The sequence below is a fragment of the Ornithodoros turicata genome, chromosome 4 (genome assembly GCF_037126465.1).
Source record: "Ornithodoros turicata isolate Travis chromosome 4, ASM3712646v1, whole genome shotgun sequence".
NCBI lineage: Eukaryota > Metazoa > Arthropoda > Arachnida > Ixodida > Argasidae > Ornithodoros > Ornithodoros turicata.
Genome location: NC_088204.1, coordinates 4,815,530 through 4,828,512, shown reverse-complemented (window position 1 = coordinate 4,828,512; position 12,983 = coordinate 4,815,530). Strand labels below are relative to the sequence as shown.

At 43.1% G+C, this 12,983-nt stretch overlaps 1 protein-coding gene across 7 annotated transcripts in view; it reads right to left on the bottom strand.

Moving 5' to 3' along the window:
• LOC135390777 (inactive phospholipase C-like protein 1) overlaps nt 1-12,983 on the bottom strand; it is a 55,809-nt gene that overhangs the window by 28,321 nt on the left and 14,505 nt on the right. Inside the window, exon 1 of one of the 7 annotated variants that reach the window (XM_064620667.1) lies at nt 2,580-2,858. The exons of the other annotated variants lie outside the window; for them this stretch is intronic. The gene's annotated coding sequence lies outside the window, so the exon portion shown is untranslated. Of the gene's footprint in view, nt 1-2,579; nt 2,859-12,983 lie in introns of those variants that run through there. 7 annotated transcript variants of the gene reach the window in all.

The window sequence follows — 12,983 nt, the reverse complement described above, 5'->3', positions numbered from 1 at the left end:
AAACATTTATGTATACAGACAGCACGAGACAGCTGATATGACGTCTGCAACAAACCGCAAGTGTGTCACATAAACCGGAGTCAAGTTCTTGCGCTCTTTGAGCATTCAGAGAACGACAAACAGTACACCTTTTAAAAGTGCTACCATTTAAAAGATAAAGCGTGACAATAATATGCGAAATTGTGCTCGTCACGGTTCTCCCACCACCCAAACAACAAATAAAAAACAAGTGGAAGGCTAAATATACAATGTCAGTCATGCTGAAAGTACAGACATACAGCTACGCTAAGAGACGCGCTGAAACGGAGAGAGAGTTTTTTTTTTTTTTTTTTCAACAGTTTCCTGTGCGGTTTTAAACACTGCAGCGTGAGAAGCTCGAAAGCACGTCACACTTTGAATGCTCTGCTTGTTTATCAAGTACTTTTAGAACGCTCGTGTTAGGAAGAAATCGTTACCTTCGTTATACCATAGACATTAAATGTTAATAATTCAGCTTCTTGCACAGCATTAAATCTTGATGGTACATTGTTTTTCAAGATCGCCCATTGACTGATCTCTGCAGCATAATTACACCGCTGGCAGAATAGCTATCACTTTAATGAAATTCCTAGAGCACCGGGAGTGTTATGTAAGAGGACCACATGAAGCAAAAGCGGTGCTCATAGCAAACGGTGGCTTAAGGGATATAGTTTGACTGTGAACCATAAAACGTATACGGGTACTTGATTGTACCCTATTGCATGGCAGAGTGCAAATACATAAGGATTCAATAAGCTTACTGTACTAACTTGAATTAATTATGGAAACTTCACGATCAATCTACTTTTCTTCTTATTTGAAATAAAACAAAAAACCTAAAAAAAAAGGAGCGAGCACACTGACATACAACACATGAAAAAATGGCTAAAAAAAACACACGACATGATGCCTGCCATTTCTTCATGCCAGTGCACGGTGAAATACCACAACATTTTTTTATTTCCGCTCTGTCGTATTAAAACACGTAGAAAAACACGAGCGAACTTTAAAAGCAAAAGGGCCCTGTTAAAGTACTGCTTTGTGACAATAGATAAAAATAAAACACAAACTAGAGTGGCACTACTGTTGCCCAGAGATGCACGAAATATCTAATATGGCTTTAAGCGAAAGCATCGAGGATATGGAATGCGACTGCGATGCACCGAAACATACCTCCTAAAACATGTGTCGCAAAATGGCAGAAGCATTGCCGTCTATTCAAAGTATTCTGCTTTTGATATGCATCAGAAATCACAAAGTCGGGGAAGCTGAATGGATGAAACAGGGCTTGTTATTTTAGTTAAATTTAGAGCTTCTTTTAAGATCATTTGTCATCAACCACTGATCTTGTATGCAATACATCGACTATTCCAGTAAAGATAATCGCAGTTTTGAGAATTAGCGCACCAAAAAGAAAAGCGCAAAGCAACAAAGCAAATGTACGATATCACACTCTGCATGATACATATGAAGGAGGCTTTGGATGAAAAAAGGTTTTCATCTATCATTAAAACTTTGGATGCTAACTGTGAAGCACAAAGGACTGGCATTCAATATGTGTTCGTCATAACATGAATTAAGTCTTCTTTGCATCTTATTAGTTTTGGTGTAGAATTTACATACATATATGCTCTCCAACTTTAGCTATGTGCATATCACTGGTAATGCATTCCATTGCATAAATGTTCCGCACTTCAAACTGCTATAAAAAAACTCTAAAGAAAAGGAAAAGAATAAAGAAATATGGTGAGAAGGGAATTAGAATGTTTTTTTGTTTTTTTTTCTAAATTCGAGAGTGAAAATTCTCTCGACTCTCGCATAATTACGGAAGCTTCCGGGATCTTTGTCGTACCCCCTTGGAACGTCTTTGTGGTGAACCACAAAGTGCTCTCTGAGGTGCTTAAGGGTACTTGACATTCCAGAGAAGGTACCACATGTCTTTTCTTAGGTAACATTTGGTTCCTCAATGGTTCTTCGTAATTATTATTTGCTATTTACCAAAGGCTTTCAGCTAACAACACTGGCTTTTCATATGGTGAACGTTTTGAACGCTACTTCGTAGACCTGTGGGGGTAGACAGAGATGTATGGTATGTATGAATTTGTATAGAAAGCCCTATATGCACAAGCTACAGACTCCCCGCAATCTTTGTAAAAAAAAAAAAAACTGCTGTTGAAAAACGGGAATGCTGAAGAAAAGTTGTCAAAAATTTAAACCAGACTAAAAAGATTTAAAAAATGTGATGAGGAATATAATTAACGAACTGGAGGGAATGGATCGTAAAAATCGAAAGGTGTGCAAGAATTTAGCAGAAATCTCAATTTCTAACTTGCCCCTCCACAATGGGGAAAAAACAATTTTGAACACAAATGTCACAAACAGCGAGGTTCCTCTCTTTTCAACAATGTTTTTGAAGGCGAATGCACACCTCCTGAAACACAAACACCTCCCCAAAAGTAACTGATACCACAAAAAAGTCGACGCTCGAATCGATTACAGGAACGCCACAAAATCGGTATCGCCAACAATACTACTCTAATTGCCCTTTAGGGAGTACACACCTGTAACAAACTCAATCAAAGCCTCCTTCCTGTAATGAGCACCACGCTCAGAAAACGCGTTGGCGTGCTAATCAGTCGAGCGCTTCATCTATCCCTCGCAGACACACATAAAACATGCAGCACATTACTGCGCGAATGCTCTAGTAGAGAGTTCTTACGCAGAAAGTGCAAAATCGCCCTGTTTATGCAGTACTAGGCCAGCGACAGGCCGCCTCGCGAAAGCCCACACTCGCGCGCGGATGGGCATCTTTCAGTCTTTCCGCTCCACTGGGCGAGCATATGTGGTTTTGACGCGGCAAATGTCCGAGGGTGTTCAAAATGCCCTCACCTGCGCAAAGTTCACGGGGTATCCCGATCCAGACGGTGAAATCCAACATCGTTTACGTGAAGCCGAAACATTCGGGAGACCAAACCTGCCGTCGCTCCGGCTGTCGCTTGCGAAGCGAGCGCCACCTACACATATCCCACTTCCGGTTCCCCGGTCCGTTTCCGCTCGTCCTTCGGAGCTCGTTCGCTCTCTTTTTTTTTTTCTTTTTATGTCTCTGTGTTTCTTCTAATGTAATACTTGGCGTGTTCTTATTTGGTCGACACTGGAGTCGGTCGAAAAAGGAAACGAATCAGTGCGACGGCTCAAGGGCCGGATTTTCATCGACACTGATAAGGAAGGATACTTACTTCGCTGCGATGGCGAGGTCGGATTGCCAGACGGAGAAGTTAACGCATAATTGATACGGTTTATGAAAGGTCGCGCACTAACTTCATTTCTGCTTCGTTTCTGTAACCCATTTCTCCATCTCCGAATGAAACAGCAGACGACGCACGAAGCCTTTCTGAAGACGACGCACGAAGCTGTTTGTTGCTTTTGGAGCGTTTATTTAATCGTATTTATTTATTTATTTTGTTGTTGTTTATTTGTCCTGCGGATCTAATAATTATGATGACATCAGTAAAATTCATCAGAAGGACTAAGCATGAAATCAGAATCGAGTGCTGGCGCGACTGGTAATTTCCGAAAAAATCCCGGGACCTTTCAAAAACAGGCCGATGCGTTGCTATCGTGTCCGTATGAGAGAAACAAAATAAAATTCCGAGATATAATTTAAAAAATATATATATATATAATGTTACATTTGGTTTGTCGATAGTTGCCCTGCTTCACAGTCAATTCCGTGTACGTAGTACATACACACGGTGTCGCCTGTCCCGAAGTGTGAATGCAGAAGCAAATGAGAGATATAGGCACTTGGTAACAGATAAGAAGGTCGTGTCAGTGTGTTATTATTGGAAGCGTATACTTGACCGAAATCCGGCGAGAAGTACGTTTTAGAGAAGCTCTTTTGTGTTTCATCGTTGCTAAGGCGTTCGCAGATTTCAATGTGGCGTGTGTCCCACAAGTGTAGATATTTGTTTCTTTTCTCAGTCAGTTCCGTCCTGACACCCCTACCATATCGACCTACCTCCGAACGACGAGCCTCGCAAAAGTGCCTCTGAATTTCGAGAAGTCGATTCGAACGAGCTATAGGCAGCGACAATGCGCTCTAATGCAAAAATCCTCGACCGCAGACGCTCACGTGTAACTGCGACAAGATGCATTTATGAATCGATTTCGAGGTCTGCTCAGTGTGCTATGCTCGTATGGTGTTTTGATAGTGCTGATGTAGAGAACGCCGCATACAAAACACCGCCCGTTCTAATATAAGCATGTCACGTGATGAAATGTTTGCACCATAAACCTAGTTTTACAGGTACTAGATTGGTCTGATTAAATTCAAAATTTGGTCGTAGACTGCTCAATGTCAGCAGCTCAAAGTGTACGCACGCCAGAGAGAGTGAGTAGTGTTCTATGCCGTTGACAGTTTCCTGTGCCCCCGACGTAGTGCCAACCCCTACGAATTCAGAACTTCAAATAATAAAATTATTTTCGAAATAAGATAAAGAATCCATGGAACTTCTACGCCTGGTGTCACATGCGTACTTTCTGCGACAGCACTGAGACGCATACGCGGATGGAAACAAAGTGCAAAAAAAAATAAAGAAGGAAAACATTCCACCAGCCTCGTTATTCAGCAGCTGTTGTTTCGAAACTGTTGTTTCTCTCCCCAGTTGTATTTAAACCCTTTCGAAACTCATGCCAAATAGCAGCGCTCCGTGGCGTGCTCGAAGGACATTTTGCCGGAGACCGAATCCATCACCCGCGCGGATCGTTTATTCCTACTCTTTCTCGCCGCCTCGGGTTTTCCTCGCGTGCTGGCTTTCAAATTGACACCTCGTTTTAGATTATTGGGTAAGTGCTCCCTAACGAGGTTTACTCGACCCCCTTTTCCTCGTGATTTGCTTTTTTTACGCTACGGGACAGCCGTTTATCTGTGCACAATGCGTTTCAAACTGTTTCCACGTTTCTCCAACTTTGCAGACGACGGGGCAGTGTCGTCTGCTAACGGACAGGAAACATTTACGATAACAGGCTAATTCGATTGTTTATTTTTGATCGTGCTTTAATTTTGATGGCTGCTGGAAGTACGACAATAAAAAAAAACAGTTATAGTTAACCACAATTCACTAAAAACAACTACAATTATTTTCCATAACATGCCAAAGGAACCTATAAAAAGGAGGGTGCGCAAGACTAACTGGGGAGATCTTGATGTATTTATGTCTATTTGTACGTGTCTCTCGGTTTTTGCACCTTCCTAATCATGCCGAAGGAAGTTAATGTGAACGACTGGAACCTTGAAAGGCTGCTTTGCCGCATCGCAAGGAAGTATCGCGGAAAAGCGAACATAAGAGGTAACAGCAGCGATAGTCTCTCTTGCGCAAAAAAATAAAAATAAAATAAAATAAAACATTATCAATTCATATCCAGATACGCTAGCTCCGACTTCTTATCTGTTGTAAGAGAGAGATGCACACAACAGTACAAAAAAAAAAAAAAAAAAAAGTAGACGTCCACCGAAACCACTGAACGATAACAATCGACCAAAAACCGGAAATAGTCCTTCTCAAAACAGTTTCCAGACGTCAGGATTCACCACGCAGACCCACATTATAATTTTTCTTCTGCTAAATTGTCATGCAGTCATTTCCTCTTCCTGTCAATCCAATCCAAGTCAAAAAGAAGTGTAAGAAGAAGGCTGGAAACCCTCAAAATAGAAGCCCGTCCCATTCGGCAGCAGAGAAGCGACTTGAACGATTTCACTCACATCTTGTAGAACGGTCATGTGATTCGAATTTTGTGGTGTGCATTTCTATTTTATTTTTTATTTTATTTTATTTTTTCATCAACTGGTCAGCTTAGACGCACATGGTCGTCTGCTTTGCTTCTCCCTCGTGTGCGGCTCCCTTTTCGTTAAGCTTCACGCTCGGCGCTCAAATTCATCCTTCAAAAATCGATTGACGCGAAAGAACCAAAGAAAAAAGAATAAACTTAATAAAATAGGAAGAAGATAGAGCGAACGCGGCGTGGCAGTGGGAGGGAACAGATATTAGGTGCTCCAATTTTTTATAATCAATCGAACAGAAGAAAGGCAATCCAAGCACATCATGCTATCTGCTTAGGTATATAGGCTTGCTTTTCACTTTTTTTCTTTCTCTCTATAGAGCAGATGCTTGATGCATTTTCGTGATTAAAAGTCAAACGGGAACGCCTGCAAGCAGAATTCACGACTTTTCCTGGATACTTTGCACATAAACAGTCTGCACACTATGCTAACGCGCCATTGTAACACGCCATATGATAAAATTCCCACCCGTCCTCATTCACAAAAGAAATGGTTAAATGCTCGTTAAAAATGAAAGTCAATTTTGCGAAACTGTGAAAGTCACTTCTGCTTGTCTAGCACGTCACGAGGAAAACGAAATGGCCTGCTAGCGACAAGCCAAACAATGTAGGTACAAAGAAGAAATATCCGCTTCGTCTTTATCCCTAGGTACATGATGACATCTTTCAGAAGCGGCTTATGCAACATTTCTGGGCTTTAAACGCTGCTTCGCTCAAAAAGGAAACAGAAACAAAAAAAGAAAGAAAGAGGCCGGAGGTTCTTAGCAGATTACATTTTCAATTCGTCTTCGCGAGTTTTCAGTTTGTGTATGCAAGCAGACCATTTTGGCGCAGGCGACAACGACGCTTCACCGAGTTCAAGTATATCAGCTGCCTTCTTTTATTCGGCTGTTTGTACAAGAGATATATGACAACACTCCGTTGCTGAGATTCGCTCGCTTTATCCCGTATAAACAGGGAGACAACACAGAAAACAAAATTTCATCTGCCACGTGTCGGATGAAACAGTTGGTCGACTTGGTACAAAGCGAAGCAGTAAAGAAAAAGAAAAGTCGATATTAATTGGTTGCTGCTGTGATACAGCTTTGTGAATGGACCTTCTTTCTAAGCTAATAATAATAAAAGAAATGAAGATTACGGATTAGGAAATCATTCGCGACGAAGCATTAAATTAGCGTTATTAATGGCATTTCAATGCTGGGATTGCCTCACATCCCTGCTGGGATGCAGTTGTGTTAATTTGTTTTTGTTTTTTCTCTGTCTCTCTCTTTGTATTAACGAAAATGCCGCAAATTAAAGAAGAAGACAACAGTTGAGCCGCTGAACTTGTCTTGCTATTCCTTCCAATTCTACGTAAATCACTGGTTGAGAGCACAGGTTAAGTATTGATGAACTCTTAATTAGCACACCCAAAAATACTCTCGCAAAACAGCATATACTCTGTTATGTCCACATTGACGCGCTCCTTTGTAATTCTGCGGCAATAACGTTATAACAGTACTAGATTCGATATATCGAAATGTGGACGAATTAATATCGGAACCGGCAAAAAGTGCTTCGCGAACAAACGAAACATTCTCGTCCCGTAGTTATTATGTTTCGGTTATGGAGCTTCTGAATGGAGCGTCACAATCTTATGGAGTGTCACAGCCGGTACAATTCCACTGCGAGGCAGTCGTCAGTGGAATTGTACCGGCTGTGACGACACTTTTGTAACCTTTTAAAAGACCTTGTACATAGATTTTCGTCTTAGTCGCGAAGAAGGCGGAGCTTCCGCCGAAACGTAGACTTCCCCAGACCCTTAATTTAAATGCCAGCTTAATAAATAACTTTCCCCCACTCCCTACTTCAGTCTCTGGTGTCTTTTTTTCCCCTATCTATGTACAACATCCTGGTCGTTCGAACCTCCATTTTGTAGCATATATATGTATATATATTTATATATTATTATATTGTATTATATAACGTGGTTCGTTAATGTTTAACGTACTTGCCAAACGGTGCCGAATATAAAATAAGCAATATGGCGGCGGCACCTCAAGTTCTCTTGCTATCGTCGGTGAAAATTTCTAACAACTTCATTGGGACCTCTTTCGTCAAAAGATGTCTGAGACAGCTCGAGTTTATTAAATCACAGCATAGTACGGTTTTATTTTTTATTCTTTTTGACTCGTCTGTGTTAGCGCCGCGAAGCAACGAAGCAACTGTGGCTATGAGCGACGTACGGACGTAGACAGATGGAAGGAGGACAGCAGGAAGGAGTGGGGGACAGGGGGGGTCAGTATGCGTCCTGGGCCGACTTCAGGGCGAACCGTACCGACATTCGTCTGGAAAGTCTTCGGAAAACCCAGGGAAAACCTCAGACAGCACAGCAGTAGGGAGGATTCGAACCAACCACCTCCCATAGTCTTCAGCACGACCTTCGCTACCACCAGGTATAATGGTTTTACGGGGGATCCGGATTTAAAGGGGGATCCGGATCCAAAACGTCAGTTTATACATTGGATTTCCCCCTCCCCCACTACGCGCTTCAACAATGAAACCGCCGCCCCCTAAACCGAGGGTCTGGGTCCGCCCCTGGCTAACAATGGGAGCGAGAGTAGGCATGTCGTGGGCGAATGAGTATAGAACTCGGGGAGCTCAGTAGGCAGAAAACTGCATTAAGTCAAATGCCATTAAAACAGTGCGTGCGGCACAGCACGAATGATATCGCAACTTAAAGGAGTTCTGCACAGAGAGAGAGAGCGGAACTTTTCTAATGCTGGGTCTACAGTGAACCCTCGTTAATATGACCCCCGATAATCTGACATACGCGCTTTAGGACCATACTCTTGGGGAACATTGCTGTGAAACCTCTGCAGATACCCCCGTTAATATGACAATTCCGCATTATGACCAAAATTTTCGGGAACGACCATGGTCATAATAACGAGGGTTCACTGTATATATGTATAATGTTTGCGTGAACTCAAGGTTCATAGCCCGCCACTATTGGTTTCTGATTAGAGATGGGACGAATCCAGGATCTCTCAATCCGAATCCAAATCCGAATCCAAATCCGAATCCGAATCCAAGGAATGTTCTGCAAATCCACGAATCTTACGAACCTCGAATCTTTCGAATCCTTTCTTCGAATAGACTTTAAAAAGCCATGAAAAAAAAAACTCTACTACTGAAAAGTGTTTTGAAGCAGAATTCGATATATTTGTTTAATAATTTAAAAAAAAAACAAATTTCGGGAGAAGACATATACCCATCATAAACTTCTTCCAAAGTGTAACTTATTTAACGTGTTGTTCATCGACTACGGGAAATACATAAACTCGGGAGTCTGAATTCCCTCCATAAAACTGAGAAACAATCAAAGCAAAACCGTGTTACTTTTAAACTCCTACTAATATCGGAGCTTTATGTTGTGGCTTTGGCGCGCCACGGGTGTCGCCGGCGGTTGGCACATCCCTATAGTTTCTGTGATTGTTACAGAATACCGGGAATTACCGGCGCTTTTAGCTTAGCGTTAGCTTGTTTATGGACAAGCTAATAATACAGTCAACCCTCGATTTATGAACCTTCGATTTATGAATTCCCTCGTTTTATGAACACTAGAACGAGGAACCAAACTTTTTACATGCATTTTTCCCTCGTTTTATGAACCTCGATATTCGAATAATGAATGGAATTTCTGGGAACCAACTAGGAGTTGACCAGCGTTTTTGCCCTCAATTTATGAACGGGTCGTTCCGAGGCCAACAAAAACCTTCAAATGGATTATTTGTGGTCTTATGAATGACGCCTGAACAGACAAAACGTTTTCCAGGTATTGCACCCTCGGTTCGAAATCCGAACAACAAATGTGTTTTTGCAGAAGTGTTCCTGACCTCAATTCATGAATAAGGTGTCCGCTGTCACCCGGAGATTAATAAACATCAAACCCCAAAAGATAAAAAAAAACCCAGAGGAAATCCGAGACCAGTTGAGTGCGAATGTGCTGACATCTCCTCTCGGAAGCAAAATTACACAATGTATTGCATTATAAACACAATACCAACTCGGAAATACTGTTCCATTTGCTCGATAGCACTCATTTAACGGAATTTTCGATTTATGAATCCCTCGATTTATGAACGATTTTTCGAGGAACCAAGGGTGTTCATAAATCGAGGGTTGACTGTATATATATATATATATATATACAGGGTGGGTGCTCTAAAAGGTTAGTCACATTTTCGTGGGTGACGTAATGCTTCCTTGACCTCCTCCGTCCTCCCTCCCTCTTGACTTCCTTCCTCGTTGACGCACAGACTTCCGCTGCCTCAGAGTAAAGAATTAATGTCAGAGAAACCTACGAAAAAATTGTGGTTATAACGCACTGGTGCAACAAAATAAATACGACCACGCGAACTTTCGTCTCAATCCATCGGTATAGCGCATATAGGAAATGCGCGAAGATGAAAGTTTGCGTGGTCGCATTTATTTGTTTACGCAGTGCGTGGGAACCACGATTTTTTTCGTACATTTCTCTGGCACAAATTATTTACTGTGTGGTGACGGAAGACTGTCTCTCAAGTAGACAGCGTCACAACGCGAAAATGTGACTGGCCCACCCTGTATATAACCGTTCGGTTTCGCCGATGCAAAAGAAGCGCCATTTTCATGTGTATCATGACGTCATCCCTCAATGCCAGTCGCCCGGCGTGGGGTAGCCGGTTTCAGTCAAGGTCAGCCGGACCGCAAGGCAATCATGAAGGCAATGGACCATTTCCGACAATGCGTATGCGCATGCCCAGCCCTTGAGTCCGCCATTTTTGAGCGGAAAACATCGCCATGAACCCACCTGCGGGCGACTGTCATGTTCATTGTGGGGAGATAATCGGTTTCAAGGTTACGCGGACGTTTGAGGTCTGGTAATGAGTACAATGCGCTTTCACTCTTTCCGCATTCTTCTTCCAATCTTCTCGCATTCTTCTTCCAATCTTCTCTTGCTACTTTCCCACGCAACGTACGTGCCAGTTCGTAAAGCGTCACCATTATTGGGGGGAAAGGCACGACGTTCGACATTCCGCCGCCAGGGGCGACGGGAATATGGAAAAGGTCCATTGCGGTCGCGGCGGAGCCAAATAGCTGGATGTGGCCGAGTGCGAAGGCGCGAAGACGGTTCTGACGGATCCATAACTAGCATTGCAACGAGGACTGACAGGAGAGAAGACAAACACTGTGCTAGCGTTCGGAAATTAGCCATTACGTCATACAATACGTTGCTACAGCGAGTTTTTACATAATAGACCTCTACCCGAGAAACGTCATCATGACGTTGGTAGACAGACTGACACCGAAACAAATCGGAAGGAGAGGGCTGGGTTCCACGAATGGACCGAAGGTCGCGTCCCTTTCAGGGATCATCGTAATCCCCTCAAGACCGTGACTTTCGGGCGCGACCCTTGTTCGCCCCCTAGCTTCGAGCGTAGTTCAACTCTACCAAATTGGTGGCGCTGCGGTACACTATGACGTTATTTGTTTACAAACAGGGAGAGGTCTATTGGAAATGGCTTTAAAGTATGTTTTCGTCTACTAAATGCGACAAAACTTTGCAGAGTCGTTCTCGTTCGGGGACTTCATCATACGGGTGTATACCCCGGAATAAAGTGATCGAAATCCCCGTTGCAAAATAAACTACTGTAAATATGTTATCTGACTAAACGGGCAGTCACGCGCGGGAAACCGCCAATGGCGAACTTAGGCTGACCTGGACATGCAGATGCAAACACCGAACTTGGACTAACCTAATTAGCAAACTAACCAAGATGCTGTTCCGTTGTGTCCGCCCTGTTAAGCCTAACCGCTGCTAAAACGTGGCATTTCGTTCGCTAAAATGACTTAGACAGACATCGAACAAACGTAAATTCGAGTGATATGAAATAGTGATGTGTTTTTAAACACGGCATATGATCTTACGAGGCAATCGAGCATTCTCCTCGATTTTCCTTGTTTCGAGAACGGGAATTTCGAGACCGGGAATTTCGAGATCGTGGATTTCGCAACCGGGAATATTGAGGTCCCTCCGCATGCAACAGTAGCAGTGTTTTTCGGACAGTGCCCACCTCCTTTAACTCACAAAGTACAGCGTGCCATTCTTCGTGCCCATGTGGCGGGGGAATTATTTGAATTTCAAAGGTGGTGGTGGTGGTGATGGCGATAGGGCTTGCCGTTGTCGGCCTCACGTATGTGGGCAACGTCACGACTGACGCCCTGGGGGAATGTGCGTCCTGGGCCGACTTCTACGGGAACTGTGCCGACATATGTCTGAAAGGATTACGTTCCGACTGACTCCCTTTTATTCTCATTGGTCAGCAGCGAAGCGCTCGTTCCGTGGTTATTTCTGCCACTGTCATTATTTCGTTTCACGCATTTGAAGCTACGTCGAGTAAACAAGCGAAGTCTGGGAATAACTCCTCGTGTTGAGAAGACAGCGGACGTGTAAGAGACTAAAACAGAAACGCAACGCATTTTTTTCTTCTTCTTCTTCTGCTTCCCGCGCATGTCGCACATACACAGGGGGACTGTTTATAAATAATCTCTCCTGCCGACGCATACACATTCACATGAAAGCATGGACGTCATCATACACTGCTGCAAACAAGATCAGGCTCGCAAACAGCTCGGACCGGCAATATGGGGTTTCAAAGAAGCCCTTCATTTTATACGTATACCCCCAGGGCATTTTTCCTGGCGACAACGGCATATATACAGCGGTTTCATGCAAAGGGCTATATTGACTATACGAGGGTGATCCCCGATTCAACGGGCCTATTCATCCTGGTAACTCGTTGGAAACGTAGCTATATGTGAATTTCGAAATTGCGCTTTGTCGTTTTGTTGTGGTTACGTGGGCGACCGTTGAATAAAAGGTTGCGAGGCAGGAATGAATGTTGGACTAGTACATCGTATAAGAGGGTTATTTGTGTATTTCGAATTGTGAGAGCTCTATTTGAACGATTGGTGTATGAAATCCTGGGGCAATATCAGCGTAGTATATGCCTGTGCGTGCTGAAGAGCGTGTATGGCTAGGGAGCATCAGTGACATAGAAATACTGACAGCCAGATATAGTATAAGGATTGCTTGTATTGTT